The sequence below is a fragment of the Apteryx mantelli genome, unplaced genomic scaffold (assembly GCF_036417845.1).
Source record: "Apteryx mantelli isolate bAptMan1 unplaced genomic scaffold, bAptMan1.hap1 HAP1_SCAFFOLD_20, whole genome shotgun sequence".
In the NCBI taxonomy this organism is placed as follows: Eukaryota; Metazoa; Chordata; class Aves; order Apterygiformes; family Apterygidae; genus Apteryx; species Apteryx mantelli.
The window spans coordinates 3,009,412-3,033,383 of record NW_027118553.1 but is presented as its reverse complement, the minus strand read 5'-3'; the positions used below and the strand labels follow the sequence as shown (position 1 = coordinate 3,033,383).

Genomic DNA, 23,972 nt, shown 5'->3' with positions numbered 1-23,972 from the left:
GACAAAGACTAGAAAACTATGGAAAGTGCATACGCCCAGACCATCTGATGCAAAGATGACTTTAGAAATGATCAATTTAATCTGGGCATGTGCAAATATGTGAGAGATCACTGAGACTACATCCACAGCATAACAGACAGAGCAGTAGAAACACAAGGTCCAGGGCAAATCAATATTTCTTCTCCCACAATTAATACCCTTCCTGAAGATTCCCACTCTTTCATCATAGGAAAACACTGACATTAAAATTAGCCAATCATTCAAAATGATGAAAGGGTGTTCATATTTTTGAAATGTTGAAAACACTTCTTCACCTTTCCAGGCAGAGCTCACATGTCCAACCGCAAGCACCCAGTGGCACTTGGAGAGGTCCCGGTATCTCTGAGGGACCTGCCTGGGCCTGGCAGCTCTCACAGGGGACCTGTGGGAGACCAGAGCCCCTCGGAGCTGCAAATGGAGGCTGGGCAGAGGGGACCAGGGCACCTGCAATGGCACCAGCCGTCCATGACCCTGCGACTGCATCCCACCCCAGTTCTGAAAATCTCTTTCCTTTTCAGACAAAAAGATAATGCATAATCTCCCCAGAAGACTAATATACAACAACAGAACAAATCAAGCGAGACAATAAGAACACAAAAAAATGAAAAGCTGGAAAGTATAACAAAGCATTTCTTTGCTTTCAATATTTGTCTTAATTTCTTTCTTGTTTCGTTTTTAATGCCATTTTCTAAACTTTTCTGTTATAATCAGGCCTACACCACTTAACAGGATATTGCTGTGTCTCACACAGAACCCGGTGCTCAGAAGTCCACCCGCTGCCCAGGGCTGTCCGTGCCACCCCTCACTCTTTGCACAGAGCACATCGCACTCCGAGGTGTTAGACTGTCTCGACTGGTGAGGAAAGCAGGGTGACCAGCTTCAAGGAAATGCTCTACTTTTGGGTGGTCAAATTTGCACAAATCTCAACGTACCTGTGTTAAAGCAAAGTTTTAAAGGAGTCCCTAAAACATCTTCAATGCAATAATTGACAAAAAATCCTCATTTCCAAAACTTCCCACAGTTTTTACCATCGCCAAATATTTTTTCTTTCTTATTCATTGGCAGCGCCATGTTCATGCACTACAGGAATTAGTCTGTCTAGGCGAGCATAAACATATATAGATAGATACATTATTCATCAAAATACATTTGCTGGCAATCCTCTGCATGGAGAAGCTTTGTTCTGAGGAACTACTTCATTTAAATGGACATGTTTCAGATCTCTTCTTCTGCCTCTCTCTCCTTTCTTCTTCCTCAGTCTCTTCTCTCTTTACAGAGCTCTCCAGGGAACGGTTCACTGAATCACAGCACTTAGGGTGGGGGAGACCTCTGGATGTCATCTAGTCCCAACCCCCCCGGTCAATGCAGAGGGAACTAGATGAGGTTGCCCAGGAGCTCCCTGCAGTTATGCGTTGGCCACAAAGGTGCTGAGAGTGCGCTCCATCCACTGTGCAGGCCTTTCATCAAGATGTTAAACAGTCCTGCCCCACATGTTGATCACTGAGGGATGCCACTAGTAACTGGCTGCCACTTGGAACTTGTACCACTGATCACTGTGTTTCACCCTGATGGTCCAGACAATCTTCCACCTTCCATCTGGTCCATTGATCCCGGGCAGATCTCAACAATTTGCCTCTAAGGAGACTATGGGGGACTGTGTGAAAGGCCTTGCTAAAGGGAAGGTTCACAAAATCCCCTGCTTTCCCCTTGTGCACAAAACCATTCACGTTATGGCAGAAGGCAATCAGGTTGGTCAGGCATGGTTTCCGTTTCCCCTTGGTCAATCCATGCTGCTTCTTCCAGGCCTTCTCCTTCATAGGCTTGGAGATGGTTTCCAGGAGGATTTGCTGCATCACCTTCCCAGGGCCTGAGATGAAGAGGACCAGCCTGTTGTTGCCCAGATCCTCCCTCTTGCCCTTCTGGAAAATGGGTGCAATGTCTGCCTTTTCCCAGTTATCAGAAATCTCCCTGATTACCCTGACCTTTAAAAGATGATTAACGGAAGCATTGCAATGACTCTGGACACCTCCCCCTGCACCCTGGGGTGCTTCCCATCTGGTCCCATGGACTTGTGTGTGCCCAATGGGCAAAAGTCCTCCCCAGATGCATCTTCCTCTGCCATGGGTGAGGCTTTGCTAACACAGATGCTGCCAAAGGACTCAGGGGCCAGGGAGGTCTGGCAGTAGGCAATACCAGGAAAAGACAAGGTAATAGAGGCAATGAGCTCCTCAGCCTTTCCCGTCTTTCTTACTCTGTCCCCTGCCCCACCGTGCAGGGAGACCACACTTTCCTTGGCTGCTTGCCTTGTGCTGCCTATGTACATACAGAAGCCCTTCTGGGTGCCCTCCCCATCTTCCTAGTTCCAGCTCCAGCTCCAGCTCCAGCTGAGCTTTGGCTTGCCTATCTCCATCCCTTCCACCACACGCAATGGCAGTGTCTTCTTCCTGGGTAGTCCATTCCCCTTCCAGCCCTCTGTGCGCTTCCTTCTGCCTTTTCAAGTCCTAAATCACAAAGTCCCTGCTCATCCACGCCAGCCTCAGGCCAGGCCCTGATGGACTTTCCTGCAGACTTTCCTGTGTTCCTGTGCTTTGATGACACTGTCCCTGAAGATCCAAGAGGGCTGCATGGCTCCTCTGCCCTCCACGGCAGTCACCCATGGGATCCTGACAAGCACATCCTGAACAAGATGAAATCCTCTCTGCTGCAGCCCAGGGCAGTGATTCTGTCATTCCTCCTACCTCTCCACCTTCTCACAGTCACTGCAGTGACAGCCAACCTCCACATTCACATCCCCTTCCAGGCTGAGCTTCAGGCAAGAAAGAAAGGGCAGGATGGCACCATCTGCTTAGAGGTGCAACTACAGAGGTAGAGAACTCACCCTGCAGAAAAGCCTGCATTTCTCCCCTCACCACTGAGAGGATCCAGGCAATGGACTTGTATGTGGTTAAAGGTGGATGCAAAGAACTTCAGGGGTAATGTAGATATGCCTGAGGCAGTGCCTCCCAGGCTGCCTTACAGTCAATGAGGAAGGAGGAGGAAGTGTTCACCTGCCTTCTTTTAGATGGTCACATAAAGCCCAAATGACTCCTGTCCCAGAGACATTTGCTCTGTGCTTGAAATGGGGCCTGAGGTCATAGGCTTTCAGGATAATTCAGGTTGAAGGGAGCACGGGTGGCCTGTAGACCAAACTGCTGATAAAAGCAGGGTCAGAAATCAAAAAATCCCCTGCCAAAGGGTTTCTGGGGTGATAGAGCAGGAGAAGACAGTAGAGGGTTGACAGGGTGGTATAAGTCCCATGGACAAAAGGCTTTCTTTTTTCGCTCTCTCCAGAGAATTATATCCTCAGCTCCCCAGAGAGAACAATCTGGGACAGTAACTTTGCCACTTACATGGAGGTGGAGAAGCTCCCAAGTCCCTTACAGACAGAGGCTGGTCCAAAGGCCACCACCCCAATGGCACCAGACCCCCAGGCATGCCTGCCTTCTTGCTGGGCACCCTCCAGCCCCACGCAGGAGGTGTGCAGGGAACAGAGTGGGGTCTGCAGCCTGCAGCCCTGGCCACCCAGCAGGGGTGGTGGGACCCTGCTCCTCTAGATGAGACTGGGCTCTCCTGCATTTCCCCAGGGTGAAGCCTGCATCCCCTCTGGATGGGAATACAGCCTGGCAGGGAAGGCCAACATGGGAAACATGATATCTGTTCCGGGGTGTGAAGAGAGAGGGGAGGGCAGAGGGGGATCTGCTCATGCCCCGGGCATTGATTCCCTCCCTGCAGCCAGTACAGCCCTGCTGATGCCCTGTAACCCATGAGCCCAGGGGGTGGGACTCCAACCTCCTCTGGCTCCAAAGATTTCTCAGCCCTTCAGACCCAGGATGCAAAGCACCAGTCTGGGGACACCTCAGCAGTCGAAGGGGCTGAATGCCTGGCATGTTCCTGAGAACTTTTCTGCAGTCTCCCTGCACTGCTTTGACTCCTGTTGCCCATGGAGCAGAGACTCCTTTGGAGGATGAACTCGCTCACTGTGTGACTGAGGACAGGCTTGACCAGGCAGTACAGATGCCAGCAAGGCCTCAACCCCACAACAGTGTCCCCTGCCCAGGACTCCACTTTCCAGCCCCTTCCTCCTAGAGGATTTGGGTTGGGAGGGACCACCAGAGATCTCCAGGATGATGATATTCTCTGAGGAGGGCTAACTTTACAGTTAGATCAGGTTGGTAAGTGCTTTCTCCTGGAGAGTTTTTAAAAATCTCCTGGCCCCGGTCCCAGTGCTGCTCAACTATCATGATTACTGTTTCTTTTTCCTTAAACTCATTTGAAATTTCCCATACTGCATCTTCTCCTTGTTGTCTCTTGGCCTTTCCTTCCCTTGGCCCCCAGCCACACCATCCCATCTACGTTGACCGATGACAATCACAGACTCATCTCCAAGCTCAGCCTTGCTGGGATCTCCTGGGACCATTCAGGTGGGCCATGGTGGCCAGCTCTAAGTAGACATACATGCTGCAGGTCCCTACATGGTCTCAGGGGGGAGCGTATGGAGACACAGCATGACCCAGGGCAGAGCCTGTGAGCCAATGGCAGGGCAGAGTCAGCATTAGCAGGTGTGAGAAGAGAAGACCTCCAGCAGCTCCTTTCCACACCCAGGCAGGGAGTGAGGCACCCAGCAGTGCTCCTGAGAGATGATGGTAACACAGGAGAGGTGGCACCATGAGCTGTGATGCTGGGCACTAACCAACTGTCCTGGGTGTGCAGTTCTGGCAAGCAGTGCCAATGGCTGCAGCCCCTGAGAGACCCCCGACCCTGCTAGGAACAGTGAGGCCCCTCCATGACCGTCAAGAGCTTCCTGGAGTGTCATGACTCCCATCTGTGCCCCATCTCTGCACTGGCCCAGCCCTGCTGCCCTGCATGTAGCCCCATGGCCCCACTGCCCCACTGTACAGACACTGCACAGGACAGGGTTTGTTCTGCAGTGGGGAAACATCCCCCCAGCATGGTCACCATGACAGACCTCAGTGCCCTGTCCCACAAGGCCCTCCTGCCCAGCAGCCTCCCACCAGTCCCCAGCCCTGCCCAGCCATCATCCTGTCCCCCTGAGGTTAGCAGAAGGCCATGTGCTGGGGTCTGCTGGGGACTGGGACTGCAGAGACGCCAGGCAGGGCTGGACATTCCCCCCACCCAGGTCCTGAGCCCAGCAGGCAGATGGAGCTGGTCACATTCCAAGATCACCCCTCACCAGCACCATGGGGAATGGCCAGTGCTGGAAATGGCTGGTATGAGGGGCTGGGTCTAGGAGGAGATTCCTGGGGCAGTTTCTCCTCTCTGCTCATGCAACAACAAGCTGGGCTGCATCTTTGTTCTGAAAGACCCTGTATGAGGTCCCCCATGGGAGGAGGATGGTCTACAGTCCCAGTAGACGGCCCCAGGACCTCCTCTGCATGCTCCCTGCCAGCCCTGCAGAGGACCCAGCAGAGGGCTCATCCTCCCTGGGCTCACAGCTGGATGCCCAGTGTTCTAGAGGGGCATGGAGCCTTGTCTGGGGGTGACTTCTGGGGTAACGGCCAGCATGCAGGGTGGGGGAAATTGTCTGAAGGAGATGTGCTGGAGACAGGGCCTGAGGGACAGCAGCAAACTGATATGGCTCCTGGGTCATGCTTCCTTCAACACAAGCTCCCACAAGGGCTCCCAGCCTTCCTGTTGCTGCCACCTGTCAGGAGGGATGATGGCACAAGGAGCTGGGAGGGTGGGGAGCATTAATCCTTCTTCAGGCACTTCCCAAGCCATGTGGAGGGCCAGCAGAGCAAGGACTTCTGGCTCTGCACTGGGAGCTCACTTCAGTGTGCCCACACTCGGAACATCGTCTTGCATTAAAGGTTGGCAATTTCAAGCCCAGTTCCACTTCCTTCTCATCTCTCCCAATCCCTCCCCTGATCTCATTGGCCATTCCCACACCCCCTCCCCTCTTCTGCTGCAGGGCCCTGAGCTGACGGAGCTGCTCTGCAGAGTGAGTGGGCTGTGGGGCCACAGGGCCACGGGGTCACTCTGCACTGGCCATGCTGGTCAGGGTGGGAAGCAGACCCAACCAAATGGGGATCACGGCCTCTAATCCCTCCAGGGACTGCGGATGTGGCAGGTGCTTGGAGGCACTATGGAGCATTTCCAAGGGTGCTAGTTGTGTCCAGGTGAGCCTCTAGATCCTTCTCCTGGTATTTCATTGCTGATGACATGAATCACTCTCCAGTCTCTCTTCCCCATGCCAGATGGGTCCCCACTGTCTCTGCTGGGATGGCAGAGTCCTCCTTTGCCCACGGATACCTGGGTTTAGCGTTTTACCTTCAGGTGATTCCACCTTGAAGGACTTCTCCCTTTGTGAGGCTCCACTCACTGCCCACCCCAGGCACACACTGTCCCAGGAGATTCCCGGAGCTCTCCTGGCACCTCCAGCTTCCCCGCCAGAAGGATGGTTATCTGACACTGTGCTTTAACATGTGTAACAGTTCTGGGTATTTAAATCCATGACCATTCATCTCCTCCACTGTCACTGGACACTGACGGGTGAGCCGTAAACCCAGCCCTTGGCCTCTAAGAGATCATTGCACCGTTATGAGCTTTTTGCTCCTGAATGCATGGAGAACCCTGTGCAGCAGGTGCTTGTGGGGTGCAATTCCTTGGGCCTATTCTTGCCAACAGCTTTGAAGGAAGCCCAGCATTCAGACTCTGCACCAGGTAGAATCTTCTTTATTGCAGAGATACTATGAGGGAGTCAGCTCTGACCCAGTGTTTGAAACAATTTAATGTGCATACCAGGTGAGAGACAGCCTCAGTAAAAGCACAGAGAATCCAACCATTTGTGTAGCAACATGATAACAAATACTACTAATAATAAAAGTCATAAAAATAAAGTGAAGAAAAAACTCAGTCCTGGTATGGGACACAGGGGGAGTCATATGTGGAGAGCAAAGGTAATTTTACCACTGCTGAAAAATGTCCATGAAATCACTTTCCTCAGGGCATCTTTCAGCTCCTTGTTCCTCATGCTGTAGATGAGAGGGTTCACTGTTGGAGGCACCACTGAGTACAGAACAGCCACCAGCAGATCCAGAGCTGGGGAGGAGAGGGAGGGGGGCTTCAGGTAGGCAAAAAATGTGGTGCTGACGAACAGGGAGACCACGGCCAGGCGAGGCAGGCACATGGAAAAGGCTTTGTGCCGGCCCTGCTCAGAGGGGATCCTCAGCACAGCAGTGAAGATCTGCACGTAGGACAGCACAATGAAAACAAAACACCCAAACATTAAACAGAAAATAACCACAGTAAGCCCAACTTCCCTGAGGTAGGAGTCTGAGCAGGAGAGCTTGAGGATCTGGGGAATTTCACAGAAGAACTGGGCCACAGCATTGCCTTGGCAGAGTGGTAGTGAAAATGTGTTAGCAGTGTCCAGCACAGCAGTGAGAAAACCACTGCTCCAGGCAGCTGCTGCCATTTTGACACAAGCTCTGCTGCTCATGATGGTCCCATAGTGCAGGGGTCTACAGACGGCAACAAAGCAGTCATAGGCCATGACTGTGAGAAGAGAGTACTCTCCGCCAAAGAAGAAGATAACCAGGAAGACCTGTGCAGCACATCCTGAGTAGGAAATGGCCCTAGTGTTCCAGAGGGAGTTGGCCATATTTTTGGGCACAGTGGTGGAGATGCAGCCAAGGTCGAGGAGGGAGAGGTTGAGGAGGAAGAAGTACATGGGGGTGTGGAGGTGATGGTCACAGGCTACAGCTGTAATGATGAGGCCATTGCCCAGGAGGGCAGCCAGGTAGATGCCCAGGAAGAGCGAGAAGTGCAAGAGCTGCATCTCCCGCGTGTCTGCAAATGCCAGGAGAAGGAACTCATTGAAGGAGCTGCTGTTGGACATTTTGCTATCTCTGGGCATGAGGGACTGTCCAAAGAAGAGAAGACATTGAGAAATTAGGAGAGACTTTTCAAGCAAAGAACCCCCCTCTTACTGTTGCAGTTCTCATACAAGCCCCCACATTGTCTCTCTCTTTACGGAGAGGATCTGTGCGCAGCTCCCTTGCTGGAGCTCCACTTTGCACTGGCAGAGTGTGTTATGAGGAACAGGGACTTCTGCCCATGAGCTCCAGAGGAGTCAGTTCGGCTGTATAGTGGTGGGATACATGGGAATGGGGGTGACTAGCTCTGACAGTCACAGTTCCTCTCAGGTGAAATCCACTGGGCATGTGGAAGGGCTTTTCAGCATCTGCACCATCACTTCTAAAGAATGAGGGTTGAGGAACAGAGTTTGGGGGATTTTTTAGCAGTGTTTATTTTCCTTGAGATGCCCCTGTCACCCCTGCGGAGTGATCCTCAAAGGAAAAAATTCTCAGCATTTCTACTGTGAATCCTGAGAAAAATGGATTCCCTGTCGCTTGGTGCAGAGTGAGGACAGTTTGTCTGTCTATTAGCCTTCTTCCCAGCTGTCCTTTGCTCGCACCTCTTGGAGCTGGGGGATGATCACTCTCATATGTTGCCCCAAAAAGAAACCAGACCCTGCTGAGAGCAGAGTCCAGGGGCATCAAAACAGCAGCTCTCCAAGCATCTCTCCCTTTCTCAGGGCACCAGAGGGAGGTCTCCACACTCCTCTTCTAGCCAAGGACACACAGGGCTCTTTTCAGATGCCCATTTACAGTTTCCCAACACCATCTCCATACTCTCAGCATCTCTGCAACTTCTTCATTTGTCTCTCAGATATCACAGAGGTGCTATGAGGCAGCAGTGCCCTTCTGGAGGGCAGCTCGCAGCCTGGCAGGACACCACAGGGAAACAGTCAAAGGCCCGTTAGGTCTGAGGATGGGATCTCCTTAAGGGAGAGTCAGCTCATTTCCGAGCCCCACAGACTGCATTTTCTGGAGCTCCACAGGTTAGAAGGGGGCTGGGGAATCTCATTCCCATGCAGACCCCTCTCATACACAACTTGCAATATCCATGTCTGAACTGCAGCTGAAAACCCTGAAACCCAGGGAGCCCGAGAGAATAGGAGCAGCATGGAGAGGAGGGGAAACAAGGAGCAACGCCATGATCCTGCTGCCAAGGGAGGGAAGGAGAGAGAGGCAGACGGGCACTCAGGAAAGCCCTCACCTTACCCACCCGGGCATGCTGCCTCACAGACAGTGACAACGCAGGGCAGTCATTTTCAGCCCCTGGACTCCATGGCTGTCAGGGCGGAGGCTCTGCTGGGTCACAGAAGAGACATGGGGGGGGCTTGCTCGGAAGAAGCTGTCTGCATTGGAGGGACTGAGCAAGACTTGCTCAAATCCATTCTCCCATGACGATTCCGTTCGCAGGTCCCTCTCATTCCCTGCCCATCTCTGCTGCCTGGTGCTGTCCCTGCTGCCAGCTCTTACTCTGTCCCAACATCTTTTCCTTGCTGGTGCTCACAGACCCCCATCCCACCCTCTGTGGGCTCCATTCTGCCCTACAGAAACCACCCAGGACAGGGCACTGGGCACAGGTATGTCTGTTCTCACAGGTCCTAAGGAGCAGGTCAGAAAAACTCTTATAAAGCAGTCAAGGTGCTGCCGGTGCTCTTTGTAGGCTGAAGGGGTTTGATGCAGTTTCTCATAAACCAGAGGTCACTGAATTCATGACTGAATCTATCAGTCATAGGATGGGATGGGTTTAGAAGATCCCTCCAGGAACCACAGTAGTATTGCCCTGCAGCCAGAGACTTACCGTGCAAAAGACTGTGAAGATTCCTCTCACAATGAGCTCTCCTCTGCCCTCCCACTCCACACTGCCTTTCACTTCTCCCTGCTTTGTCTCATCTCATGTCAGCAGTAGCAGGCAGTGCCCAGAGCCCTGCTGCTGTTTGCAGAGGAGCTGCTCCTGCACACAGCTGTCTCTCAGCAGTGCTGTCAGGTAGCCATCAGCTCCTTCCATTGCAGGAGCCTGGCCCTGCCCAGGAGCAGGGGCCCAGCTAAAGGCATGACTTCCTCTGTCCCTTGTGCTCCCTCCTCCTGGGAAATGTTCTCTGAAGTAGACTAAAATCATCACCATTGGTCTCTTTCTCAACACTGAAGGGAAATGGATTCCAACATTACAATTTGTCTCATCACAGGATGGTTATCTGCAAGAGGTGGAAATGTCTCACTCCTAACTAGGCAGGAAGCTACTCGAGGACAAGAAGGGAGGTCATTTCCCCATGGTTCAGGTTTTGATTCAGATGAGTCAATCTAGGCATCTCATGCCCCTTTAGAAGCCCCTGGCATGCAGTGGGATTCAGCTCTCTCCCACGAACTCCACAAAAAAAAGCAGGAGGTGGGATTCTCCTTGCCCAAGCCAAAGTGTACACAAAACAGATGTCTGTGTGTGAGATCCCTGTCTACGCTCACGTTATAATCACCTGAGATGGAGGGTGGGAGTCAGTTGCTCCCACACAAACACCTGGGGACATTTGAAGAGACAGAGGTGTTCCAGGACATGTGCCAGTGTCTGCTTGCTCTGATGGAGCAACTATGAGACCCACATCCTTCTGGAGCATGAGGTGGGGGCCAGGTGGGCAATTTCCTTGGCCATCTCAAATGACCCCAGATGCCTAATACTGCTAGAACACCACTCACTAGGAAGCTGTGATACAAGCAGAACCCTACAGTGCAAAATCCTGATGTAATCCAGTGCAGACACTACATGTAATGATAAAAAAATAGACTGGCAGGGCCATGTCAGATGTCTGGGGTGTCCAGCACAACTGCATGTTTTTAGCACACACAGTATGGCCCCTACAGGAAAGCCATGCCCTTTTGGAGTGGTGCTGGGCAAGTGCTCCAGGGCATCTTGTGTTTCCTCCCTGTGTCCAGACAAATGAATCTTACCTCTGCCTTCGGGCACAGTCTGTAATGCCCACATCCAAGCGTGCTGCATAAACGGGAGGCACATCACACCAAGGTCTCCACTCATGTCCCTGCACTCTTGAAACCTTCTAGTTCTCTTCTCTTTGACCCTCTTTTCACCCCCAGATGACATAAACAGGGACTGTGCTAATGAGGTCCACAGGGTCACTGGATCACAGGCTGTCCAGGCCAGGGACTTCTTCAGTGGCACCTTATCGTGCCTGGACATTGGTTCACCTCTGTCACAGGCCCCAAGGTGCTGCAGAGTCAACTCAGGCAGCAAACTCCTTTCCTGCCATTCCTGCACAGCCCAGCTGTGTTTCTCCCTGGCCTTGGGCACTGCAGGCTTTGCTCTCCTAGTGAGGACCTCCTTTCACCATGACATTGCCACCTGCTTTGTATACCAGCATGGCTCTGCTCTGAAGTGGGGCCATCGCACACACAGTGTCCTTGGCTCCTGGTAACAGGTTTCACCATGACCAATCTGACTGAAACATTGCTAGAGTACTGAGATGTGGTGGGATCAGTTGCATGATAGGAGAGCTCTCATGGTAGGGTACAAACTCTTCAGGAGAGACCAATGTGGAAGATGAGGAAAGGGGATGTCCTTTGTGTGAAGGGACAGCTCAGACGTGTGGAACTCCTAACACATTAAGGCAAGGCTTTGGGTGAGAGCTTGTGGGTGACAAGGGTGACATCGCAATGGGAGGTACAGACCACCCAATCAGGTAGGGGAGGTGGACGCAGTCTGCTTTAAGCAATGTGAGTAAGCCTGTGGATCACAGACCCTGGTTCTTATCAGGGGGACTTTAATCCCCCTGACATGAACTGGAAGGCCAAACAGCAGAGTGCAAGCAGGCCAGGAGGTTTCTGGAGGGCATCAGGGACAGCTTCTTAGCACAAATGCACGATTTGTGATGCCTGTTTGTCTCTGAAATTTTCAAACAGGGAGGAACTGATCAGGGATGGTACAGTCAGTGTCTGCCTTGCCTGCAGTGATGAAGAAAAAGTAGAGTTCCAGATCCTGAATGGAGTGAGGAAGGATAGTAGTGGAGCACAGACCCTGGCCTTCAGAGGGGCAGAGTTGCGCCTGTTGAGGGGACTGGTGAGGGATCCCATGGGAGGCAGTTCTGAAGGGCCCAGCAGCTCAGGAAAGCCAGCAGGTCTTTGAGGACAGCACCCAGCAAGCACAAAAAAAGTCCATAGTGATACTCAGTAGAACTAGTAGACATCTTGGGAGATCAGCTTGGCTACACTGGCAACTCAGGACTGAGCTCCAGGGCAATAAGGAAGCAGAAGGAAGGAGGGGCTGCAAAGATGGTGTTTAGAAATATTGTCCAGCGAGAAGGGATGGTGTTAGGGAAGCCAAAGCTCCCCTAGGATTGCCCATTGCAGGGAACATCAAGAGCAGGAAGAAGAGCTGCTACAGCTTCAGTTACAGGAAAAGAGTAAAACGGAAAATGTTGGCTCACTGCTGGATCCGGCAAGGAATCTATTAACAGCAGATGCAGATAGGTGTGAGAAGCTCAAGGCCTTCTTGGCTTCAGTCTTCACCAACAAGGTCTCCTAGGCTGTTGTTCCTGGTCAGGAGTCCAGAGGGGGGGAAAAAAGCAACCAATGTTGGGTGATGACTGAGGGAGGGATGACTTGCCAGAACTCAACCCATACAAGTCTATGGGACAAGATGGGCTGCACCTGGGGACATTGAGAGGGCTGGCTGCTCTCACAACAAGGCTAGTCTCTGTCATCTTTGAAAGGTTGTGGAGATCAGGGGAGGCCCCAATGACCAGGAGAAGGAGTATGTTGTGCCCATCATCAGAAAAGGCCACAAGGACAACCCAGGGAGCTGCAGGCCGTTCAGCCTCACTTTGGTGAGGAGTGTTTCTTGGAGTGAATCGTCTTGCATCACATTTCTGGGCACTTGAAGGAGAAGAAGGTGCCTGGGAACAGTCAGCATGGATTTAGTGCAGAGAAATGATTCCTGACCAACCTGATTGCCTTCTGTGATAAAAGATCTGTACTTGGTGAAGAGAGGAGAGTAGTGGGTGTCATTTACCATGATTTTAGCAAGGGGTTTGACACTGTCTCCAAGAATATTCTTGTATACAAATAGGGCATTATGATAGTCTGGGCAGGCAACCGGATGGGTTAAAAGCTGGTTGGATGATCAAGCTCAGAGTGTTTTTGTGACTGAGTTGCGCTTTACCTTGAGGCCAGTGACAGGTGGAGTACGCAGGGGTCTACACTGGGACCTGTCCTAACACGTTCATCAGTGACCTGGAAAACACAACTCTCATCATATTTGCAGATGGCACCTCACCAAGAGAACTATCATAAGCTCGAGGGCTGCCATCCAGATGGACCTCACCAGGTGGGAGGAACAGGTTGCCATGAACTTTATTAAATTCAAAAATCAAACACCAGGTCCTGCCCCTGGGGCAGACCAACACCCTGAAGTGATACAGGCTGGGCAGTGCCCAGCTGGGCAGCATCTCTGCAGAAAAGGATGTGGGATAAACACATCCAGTTAAGATTTGTGTTTCAGTATTCAGGAAAACATCATCACCAGAAGTGTAACCTGTTAATGGCAACCCCCAGAAGTCTAAAAAGTGGAGGATGTACTCCAACTGAAGGCTGCTGATGGAAGTCAGTGTAGTGGTCTTCCCAAAGTTACCAAAACACAAGATGGAATTTAGCCTCCTAATTTGTAGAGATTGGGCCCTTATGAAGAAAGAACTGATATTGTAGTTAAGGCACTGAAATGTTAAATCCACTCCTGTTACGAACACTGTGACACCTATCTTTTGCAATGGCAGACTGTCAGAAGGCATGCTGCTGGTCAACAGATCTTGATTGCCTGTACTTTGCAAACATTTCATACATTCAGTTCAGGATACAAATAACGGTCTCGAAATCGCCAGATTTCACTCTCCCGGGCAAAATTATACATCTGTCTAAAAAGATTGTGTGTGTTGGAATGGGGGGAAGGCTGGGCCTGAGTGAATCTCTTGACTCAGAAAACACTCTGGACAAACGTTTTCAGTGCTGTTTGCTGCTGCAGCAAATTCTAGAAGATTCAGGTAGGATGCCCTCGTGATGATGGTATCCATTTGCTTGGGAAAGCACCGCATTCAGGTGCTTCAGGAATACATAGCTGAACAGGAAACTGAAGAAGGAAAGCTACTGATAGGAAGAGCTCTTTGGGGACATTTGCATGGCATCCAGCTGGTGTTGCAAGCTACAAAACTTATGCCTATGCTGGACCCTTCTGTAACAGTGTAGTAAATGTAGCTTTCAATGAGAGTCCAAGAGCCTCCCACTGTACACAGACATGTGGAATATAAATGATAGTTGGTGCTGTCCTTTGGGCTTCCCGGATGCTGGTGTCCAAGTCAGTCTGGAGCACAAGCAGCACAACACAGGCAGGAAAGCTGAGGGCAGGCACTGTCAAAGGAGCCTGGTTATGAATCATAATTTCAAAGTTCATTTTATAAGAGGTGACAACCTTCCACCTGTCTGAAGAGCTCCCCAGCTCACAGCTGCTGTCTCATTTCCAGAGGTTCCTTCCAACCAGGTTCCTTGCTCAGGAAGATCAAAGGCCATTGCCTGCAGGTGGTACCTCAAGCACATAAGCAGACAAGCCTCTACCCCATGACCAAAGCAGCAAGCATCCTTTCCCAGGATGCATTTCTCTGGCTGTCTGATCAGATGACCAACACTCAGGCAGTTCTGGTCCCCAGGGGGAAAGTGCTAGCAGTAGGTGTGGTCACTGACTAGACATTACTGGTAGATGACCACAGAGGCAGCCATCACATAACCCAAAGGGAGATAATTGTCTTATGTGGCAGATGAGCATCCAACCACGTAACATGTCTGTCCATGCTTTAATGGCTCTCAAGTGCCTCCACTAAAGGTCCAGATGCTGTAATAGAGGGATGCCAAACAACAGAATACATTTCCTGCCTAAAAGTGAGAAGGAACAGAACAGCACCAAGTCTGTTCATGCTATAACTTTCTTCTTAAGAAAAAGGCACAGGTGTACAAACAGAAGTGCTGAAATGCTTTTAATGCCTCCAATGGGGCATTAGAGGCTGCAGCATTGTTTATATTTGGTAACTGTAGCCAACTAAAGGAAATGTTTATATGAATCAACAAGTGTACAATAACTGTTCCTCTTAAGTACAATGAAAGAAAGGAAACACATTTCTTCCCCATCCCCCCCCCCCCCAAAAAAAGGCAGTGTTACAAGAAAGGAGGCTAGGAGAAGGGCATGAGCTGCAGGCAGGCTGATGCAGAACCACCTCCTGAGAGCTACAGAGTCTTACGAGGAGACAAAAAACACTGTCTGAATGAGACCAGCAGAAGCTCTTGCCATGGAGAGAGGATTAGGAGCAGCATCTTCCAGCTCCCTGAGCTGCCAACAACCTCCTGAATGTTGAATTTGGAATGGAAACCATGGTCATGCACAACATCTTCATTAGATGGCATTCAATCTAAAAGAAATGTGGATTTTCAGGCAGAAAGAACAGGAAGCACATCAAAACCAGGCCACCTGCTTACCAGGAGTTCCAAGCATCCTTTCCCAGGATGCATTTCTCTGTATGTCTGACCAGTTCATCAATGCTCAGGCAGTTCTGGTCCCCCTCCACACACACACTTGAATCAATGAATCCTGCGTGTTTAAAGAAGTGAAAAGGTGCCTGTGTGCATCTTTCTTCAGGGGAGGTGATGCTAGCAAACGGAGCGGACAGGCCCAGGGTAGGAGCTGCCAACTTCTCCAGAGCACCTATTCCTGCAGGCTCCAGGGGAGACCTTTGCCTGTAGCCTGGCTCTCCAGCTCTTTGGCTACACAACCCCCTTTTTTTTTTTCTTTCTTTATTTATTTTTACCTAAAAGGATGGACAACACATTTCCTTGGCTTTGAGTCACTTCAGGAATACCGTGTTTTAAGTCAACATGACTAAGAGTCTGTGGATCTTTCTGGTGGAGGCTCGGTCCTTCCTTTTGGTCAGTAATAACAATGTACTTTATTGGAACTCCAATACTGAGTTTCAGCTTCATGCTTACTTCTTCCATGTATTGATATAACCTTCCCTCCATGACCAGCTTTTCTCTACTCTTTATTCTCCCACCCCTCACTCTTAAAACAGCCAAGATTGTTTACAAAGACCCAACAGTTTGAATCCAAGGGACAGAGACATTTACTTGTTGCAGTTAAGGAATGTTTCCTCTTGTCTAGTAGGCATTTGATGAGACAATTCAGCCTCAGAACCCTGAAGGTAATTCCTCATCACTGTACATTGCATCCTCTTTTAAAATGTGATTAATACCACCTGAAAGACAAGAGATGTTGGTTAATTTCCCTGAATAGTCCTTATCCCTCACTTGCACTAGTACAGCTTCCAAATTAGTGCTGAAACACATTCTCTTGCATTTTGTGATTTAATGGGAACATTCTGTATTCTCTAAGTCTTCCTCCTACCACACAGCACAGAAGACTGTACAAGTCTCTGCAAAACTTTTCTGAATACCCAGGTTTGGCTAAATGTCTTTCTCCAGTGGTGAAAACACCTATTCTCCCAAGAAAAAAAAAAATTGATGATGATCAGGAATGCCTTCTGTATTTCCTAGACACCTAAACGATATCTAGAATGTATGTATGTATATCCAAATATATGTGTGTGTATTGCTTTTATATATATATATATATATATATTTCACGACTGAGCACTTCTGTAGAACAACAGGCTCCCCACACAACTGCAGGAACTGTGTTTTCGTAGCTCTGTGCTGCGTGCGCTTCATTTCTACCAGCTGATAAGTGTTTCTTTCTAAATGCAACAGCAGACTCTTTCTTCCAGTGTCCAAAAAGTCCCAAAGAAGCCATCCAAATCCCTGCTTGCATGAACTTGGTGATGAGTCTATTCCACGCACTCCAGGCACCCTGATGGATCCACGGCAGTGGGAGCCTGGCACAAGCCCCCTGCCCAGCGCAGCCTGGGGGCAGCTCAGGCCTCCCTGGAGAGCCCCAGCCCAGCAGGGAACAGCCCTGCAAGGCCAGTGCATTTCTGGCCTGTCATCTCCAGAGGCAGAAGAGGCCTCACAAGCCATTTCACAGCCCTGGTGCTGCTGCTCAGCTGCTCAGGCTGAAGTGACCTCACAGCTGCTTTGCTGATGCCCTTCCTGCTGCTGGCCTATCCGGGACTCAGGCAGAAGTGACCTCACAGCCTACACTCAAGCCATGAACCTGCTTCTGGCCTACCAGCAGCAGACAGAGGTGACTTCACATGAACCGACAGCAAGCAAGGGCCTGCTGACAGCATACGATCTATAGAGAAGGACGTGAGCTCACTCTCAGCATCAGAACCATGTCCCCACTTTTGGCAGATCAGGTACTGAAGCAGCAGTGACCTCACAGTCAACATCCCAAGCACCTTCGTGCTACTTGCCTATCAGGTGCTCAGGCAGAAGTGGCCTCACAATACATTTCACAGCCATCTTCCTGCTGTTGGTCTATAAGCTTCTCACATCGGAATGACATCACAGCCACTTTGCTGACCCTGTGCCTGCCAGTGGCCTCTCATTTCTTCAGGCATCAGTGACCTCACATACAACAATGACGCCATTAACCTGCTTCTGGCCCAACAGCAGCACAGACAGAGGTGACTTCACAGGAACCTACACCAACCAAGAGCCTGCTGATGGCCTATCAGGTACTGAGGAAGAAGTGAGTTCAGTCAGCATCGAAGCCATGTGCCTGGTTCTTGTCTATCAGGTACTGAAGTGGCGCTGACCTTACAGGCCCACATCTGAGTCATGTCCCTGCTGCTGGACGGTCATTTTCTCACACAGAAATAACCCTGTGATTCACTCCCAGGAACATGGGGAAGGTTGTTCTCTGGGACTGGCTTGCTTCTGCAGTGGCTTCCCAGGAGCTGGCAGAGGGCCTAGGAGGTAGCAGTGCCCTGGTCACAGGCACACCTCAGCACCTTCACCTCACGAGCCATGGGACCTGTCCCTCCTTCCCCCCAGTCCTCTGAGTGACTAGCTGCTCTCCTACAGCCTCACAAGAGCCTGCGGTCTCCCTGCCCAACTGGAGGGCATGCTCCTGATGGACTCCTATAAGCACTGCTGCCTGCTTGTCCAAAAGCGCCTGGCCTAGGAATTGTGTGCAGGGGGTTGTCATAGCCCCAGGCAGTGCAGTGCCATGAGGATCCCACCAGGCCTCTTCTTCCAGCACTTCCTCAAGCAACATGCTTTGGAGGAACAGCAATGGCCAGGTCCCGTCTGTGCCCATCCAGTCGGCTGCAGGCAGCACCCTGCGGACTTGGTTTGGTTCAACACAAAGAAATTCTGTGTGTAGCGACAGGGCTGGCAGTCACTGGTGCCTTCCCCGCCACTCCAGGAGCTCAGACTGCTCCCCAGTGCTGAGGAGCTGAAAAGAGAGTTGGAGGTACCCAGGCAAAGGTAGGGAAATGCTGCAGGTCTCATTCAGGCCAGATGTTATGGGATCTGCTTCTGGGGGCATTTCAGAGCTGGCCGTGATGTGACTCAGGTCCCTTGTGAGCCACACATTGGAGGCATCCTGTAGTCTTCAGCCACCCAGGACTTCAAGGTCCCAGGCTGAAATCTTTGTTTGAGTGCCCAGGAACTCCCCCTTGGATGGAAGGGGTCTCTAAAATCTTGCTGCCCTCAATCCCATGAGGACTGTCAGGAAAAGACCCTCCTTCCCCCAGGTGCTACTGGTCATGGAAGAAATGGCCTTGCCAGAGAGGGGGTAAATCCACCTGTATTTGGAGATGTCTCCTGGTGGGACTCATGGCCTGAATTCCCTTCTTTTTGATTCTTTTCTTCTTTCTTCCTCCACCTCTCCCACAGAAATTTATCTTACTCTGTGAGGTGTGTCATGAGCCCATGGCATGAGCAGAGGAGGCCATATCCAGCCCCATGGCTCAGGGCTTGGGATCCTTGGCACCTTGGGAGGGTCACGGCCACTTGGCTTTTCCAGGCCTGTGCTGTGAGGTCTCACACACATAATTACTCTTTCAGTGGGCTCCCCAGGCTGCTCAGATTATTAGTGTGGCATTTCCCTGGACTCAGTTCTTGCTCCACAGTCCTGATGCAAGGCGAAAAATGGAGTTCAGGGCAGACTGAGATGTGACCAGAGGAAGTTTTACTGAAGAGCATAGAAGGCATCAAGAAGTTTATAACCACCCTCAGGACATTCAGTCCCAATCTTTTCTCTTTCAGACTAAAATCAGGCTTCATTCTGCAGCCACTGAAGACAATTTCCATTGTTTATGCCGGGTTTTTGTTTTTGGCTTCCCTCCTCATTGGTATCCCCCTGTATTGACCTCTGAAGAATGTCACTGGTAACCACTAGTCAGTTGGACTTTGTACCACTCTTCTCTACCCTTTGAACCAGGCAGCCTCCAGCTAATTTCCCATACCCTCCATTGCTTACTCCTCCATTCCACATCTCCCCAGGCTGGCTACAAAGAGGTTATGGGAGAGCATGGCAAAGGCCTTCCTAACTTCAAGGTCTACAACATGTGCTGTCCTCCTCTGTCCACAAATCTTCCAGGAAGATTTGCTTTGCAGAGCCTGAGGTGACACTGACCAGTCTATCATTCCCCGGATCCTCTTTCCTGTCCTTCTTGAAGATGGATTTGCCTTTTTTCCAGTCTTCAGAAACCTCCCCTGAGATCCATGACCTTTCAAAGATGATAGTGAGCAGCCTAGCGATGATGTCGGCCAGCACCCTCAGTAACCCAAGAAACTGCAACTCAGGAGAAGCGAAAGGGTTTTCATCATAAGGGGGGTTCAAATACTGGACCAAGTGCCAAGGGCAGCTGTGGCATGTCCATTCCTGGAGATGTTCAAAGCTCACTGGGCCACAGCCCTGAATGACCTGCTCTAACCAGCCCTGTTTTGCACAGGAGGTTGGACTAGGACCTCTGGAGGTCCCTTCCCACCTGAATAGCCCCGTGACTTCACAAGTGCAAAGACCCCAGCCACAGAGACAGGCTCTGCCTCTCCTGCAGGCTGCCCTCCCAGCAGATGATGGGTAGAGCCCTTTGCCAGCCCCACACTCCCTTGTCCCCCCCTCCACCTCTGCCATGGGACATGGAGCAGGTCTGGACCAGGCCCATCTGAAGTCTCCTCCACCAGCTGTTCCCCTGCAAAGGGAGGAAACCCCGACGTTCCCAGCATGGAGCTGACGTCAAAGCAGCAGCTGGAGCCTGACTGGTCCCATGGCCTTGTCCCTCCCGGCCCAGCTGTGGAGGCACAAGCAAAGCTGCTCCACCTGCCTCACTGCCCCCCATGGTCTCCATCCCCTCCATGCCCCATCCCAGCCCTGGCACTAGCTGGCTTTCCTGGGCTGGGCCATCTACCTTCCCCAAAAGGGGGAAGAAGCATGGGGGCAGTGGGCTGGGGGGCTGGGCTGGAGGCAGCGATGGCCCTGCCAGCCTGGGAGCTGGGGGGAGAGGCCAGACCTGCTGCCTGGTGGGGGATGGAGCCCCAGCATAGGGGGAGGTGGGGAGGGCCGTGGGCCGGGCAGCAGCTATGGGGCTGTGCCAGTTTCTGCTGCACGACCAGTCCCTGTAGTGTGGGAAGAGGGGATGGGAGATGGGGGAGCATGGGGGTGGCATCAGGTTGGCAGGGTAGGGGCTGGGGGCAGTGGGGGCTGCAGTGAGGGGTCGTGGTCTGTGTTTCTGCAGCACAGCGGCTGCCGCATTCACCTCACATGCAAAAGTCCTGCAGTGACCCCAGGCAGAAACAAGGCATTTCCCTGGTACCAGTGCCACCCTCCCAGCAGGACGGGGACATAGGAGGAGGGTGCTCTGCTTCTCCTGGTGCTCAGGGCAGCTCCACGAGGTTGACCCAGCTTTGCCTGAGGGACCTCTTGGTCCTCGGCTCTACTGTGGCATGGCTGGAGCAGGGACAAGAGCTCGTGGGGCCGGGCTGGGAGAGCTCTCCTGGGAGTTTCTCTTTTGCAGTGGAGCGGTGAGGAGCATCGGGGCTCCCATCTGTGCCCCCTCCCTGCATCCGCACACAGCCCCATGGTCCTGCTGTGCAGGCACTGCACAGGGCAGGGTGCATTCAGGGATGGGGAAATGTCCCCCGGCATAGTCCCCATGACAGCCCTCAGTGACCTGTCCCCCCACAGCCCACCTGCTTTGGCAACCAAGGGCACAGACTGACCTCCTCTCTTCTGAGCCCAGCATGTCTTGGTTCCCCTCCACGAGACCTGACTCTGCTGGCAGTGGCCCCCAGCATTTCCTGCCACAGGGGGGCTGCAGAGCTCTGGGCACTCACTCCACAGCCACAGGCCCTCTGAAGGGCACAGCAGCTCCAGGGGGCAGAGACGGGTGTGTGTCAGCTGCCCCATCAGCCTCCAAGCTGGGACTGGCCCCAGTGGCACAAGGACACAGAGGACAGCGGCACTCTGTGTCCCTTGTTCTGGTGTCCAGGAGACTCCCTAGCTCCAGGCTGCCTACAGACCCCGTGCCAGCCCCTCTCTCCAGGACAGCACAAGAGTCCCTGCCCTGGGGCTCCTCCGGCAGCTCCTGCTGCCCCAGGCACACAGCAGCCTGCCCTTAGTTGACATACAGAGAGACAGATTTCTCTTTCTCATTTACTCCTCCTTGCCAGCACACACTTGCTCCTTTCCTCTTCTCCAGGGATGTCCCTACTCCTTGGAGAGTCTTTCCTCAGGTGTGTGCATCAGTGCTGGCCTGTCCAGCCATTCCTGGACCTTCCTCCATCCTCCCCACAGGGCCCCAGGCTGGCAGTGTGGCTCTGCATAGCAATTAGACTGTGGGGCAGCGGGGCCATGGGGTGACTCCACAGTGGCTGTGGTGGCCAGGGTGGAGGGAAGCAGATCCAGCCGGACAGGCATCATTGCACCTGACAACCCCTACCAAGGGGTTTGTGGCCATGGACAATGCTCTGAGCAATCACAGGGCATTTCAAAGGGCTCAGGCTGTGTTCAAATGTGTCCCTGGATCCAGCCCATGATTCTTCATTGAAGGTGACATGAACAACTCTCCAGGTTCCCTTCCTTCTGCCTGCAGGGTCCATGCTGCCTCCCATGGGACTGCAGAGCTCTCACTAGCCTGGACATTCATTGGTTTTGCCCTTTACCTTTGGGTGACTCCACCTGATTTTGTGAAGCTCCATTCTCCCCTAGGCACATGGTGCCCTTGGAGATGCTCTGTGCTCTCCTGGGGGCTCCATACTCCCTTTGAGAAGGACAGGCATCAGCCTCCAGCCCTGTCAGATGTGAGATTCACCACCTCCAGGAGCACTGGGCACCCACAAGTGAGAGCTAAATCCAGCCCTCCTTCCCTAACACATCGCCTAGGAGCTCATGGCCTTGAACCCAAGGAGAGCCCCAGAAAAGCAATAGCCCTCTCCTAGGTAAAAGTCCTTGAGTGCATTCTTGGCTCCTGCTTTGGAAGACTAGCCCAACCTTCAAGCACTGCACTGAAGAAATCCCCTTTAATTAGAGAGAAGCCAGCTCTGACACAGTGATAGACACATTCACAGCAGGTATCTCAATCAGACAGACTGGGTTCATGCCTCTGGAGAAGTGGGATGAATTCAAACACTTCTGCACAAACATGATTATCACAGAGAGAATTCCCCAAGCACACAAGTTCTCTGTGATGAATGGGAAATCATTTGTGAAGAGGGATGGGCAGTTTATTGATGCTGAAATAGTAAGAGCTGAATGAGTTTCCTCACTGCGTCTTGCAGCTCCTTGTTCCTCATACTGTAGATGAGAGGGTTCACTGTTGGAGGTACCACTGAGTACAGAACAGTCAACACCATATCCAAAGCTGGGGAGGAGAGGGAGGGGGGCTTTAGGTAAGCAAAGATGACAGTGCTCAGAAAGAGGGAGAACACAGCCAGGTGCGGGAGGCACATGGAAAAGGCTTTGTGCCGGCCCTGTTCAGAGGGGATCTTCAGCACAGCAGTGAAGATCTGCACATAGGACAGCACAATGAAGATGAAACACCCAAAGATAAACAGACACTAACCACAAGAAGCCCAACTTCCCTGAGGTAGGAGTCTGAGCAGGAGAGCTTGAGGATCTGTGGGATTTCACAGAAGAATTGGTCCACGACATTGCCTTGGCAGAGTGGTATTGAAAATGTGTTCCCAGTGTGCAGCACAGAATAGAGAAAATCACTGGCCCAGGCAGCTACTGCCATTTTGACACAAGCTCTGTTGCCCATGAGGGTTTCGTAGTGCAGGGGTTTGCAAATGGCAATGTAGCGGTCATAGGCCATGATAGTGAGGAGATAATACTCTGCTTAAATGAAGAAAAAGAAGAAAAATATCTGGGCAGCACATCCCAAGTAGGATATGGCTCTGGTGTCCCACAGGGAATTGGCCATGGATTTGGGGACAGTGGTGGAGATTAAGCTGAGGTCGAGGATGGAGAGGTTGAGGAGGAAGAAGTACATGGGGGTGTGGAGGCGGTGGTCGCAGGCTACGGCTGTGATGATGAGGCCGTTGCCCAGGAGGGCAGCCAGGTAGATGCCCAGGAAGAGCGAGAAGTGCAAGATCTGCAGCTCCCGTGTGTCCGCGAATGCCAGGAGGAGGAACTCATTGAGGGAGCTACCGTTGGACATTTCACTCCCTCTGGGCTTTGGGGACTGTCCAAGGAAGAAAAGATAGAGACAAATGAGGACAGACTTCTCTGAGGAAAACTTTCTCATAAAACCCTCCGAACACACACATCCCCATCTGGGCAGAACAGTCATTGAGCTCCGTGGCTTGAGCTCTGGTATGTTCTGGCTGAGTTTCCCATGAGGAGCAGGAGCTTCTGTCCCTGGGCTCTAGATGAGTCAGTCCTGACCCACAGGTCTGTGGACATGGAAACAGCAGTGACTGAACTGTTATATTCCCAGTTCCAGTTAGATTTCATGCACTCATAATGTTGAAGACATTTTCAGCATCTTCACTCCCAGTTCCACATAATGTGGATTCATGAATAGTTTTAAGGCTTTCTTGATTTTCTTTAGCTGACCCTGTCACACCGGAGGAGGA

General features: G+C 51.8%; 1 pseudogene; it reads right to left on the bottom strand.

The window, feature by feature from the left end:
• Positions 1-22,619: 22,619 nt before the first annotated feature.
• On the bottom strand, positions 22,620-23,554 carry LOC136995972 (olfactory receptor 14C36-like; annotated as a pseudogene).
• Positions 23,555-23,972: the final 418 nt, after the last annotated feature.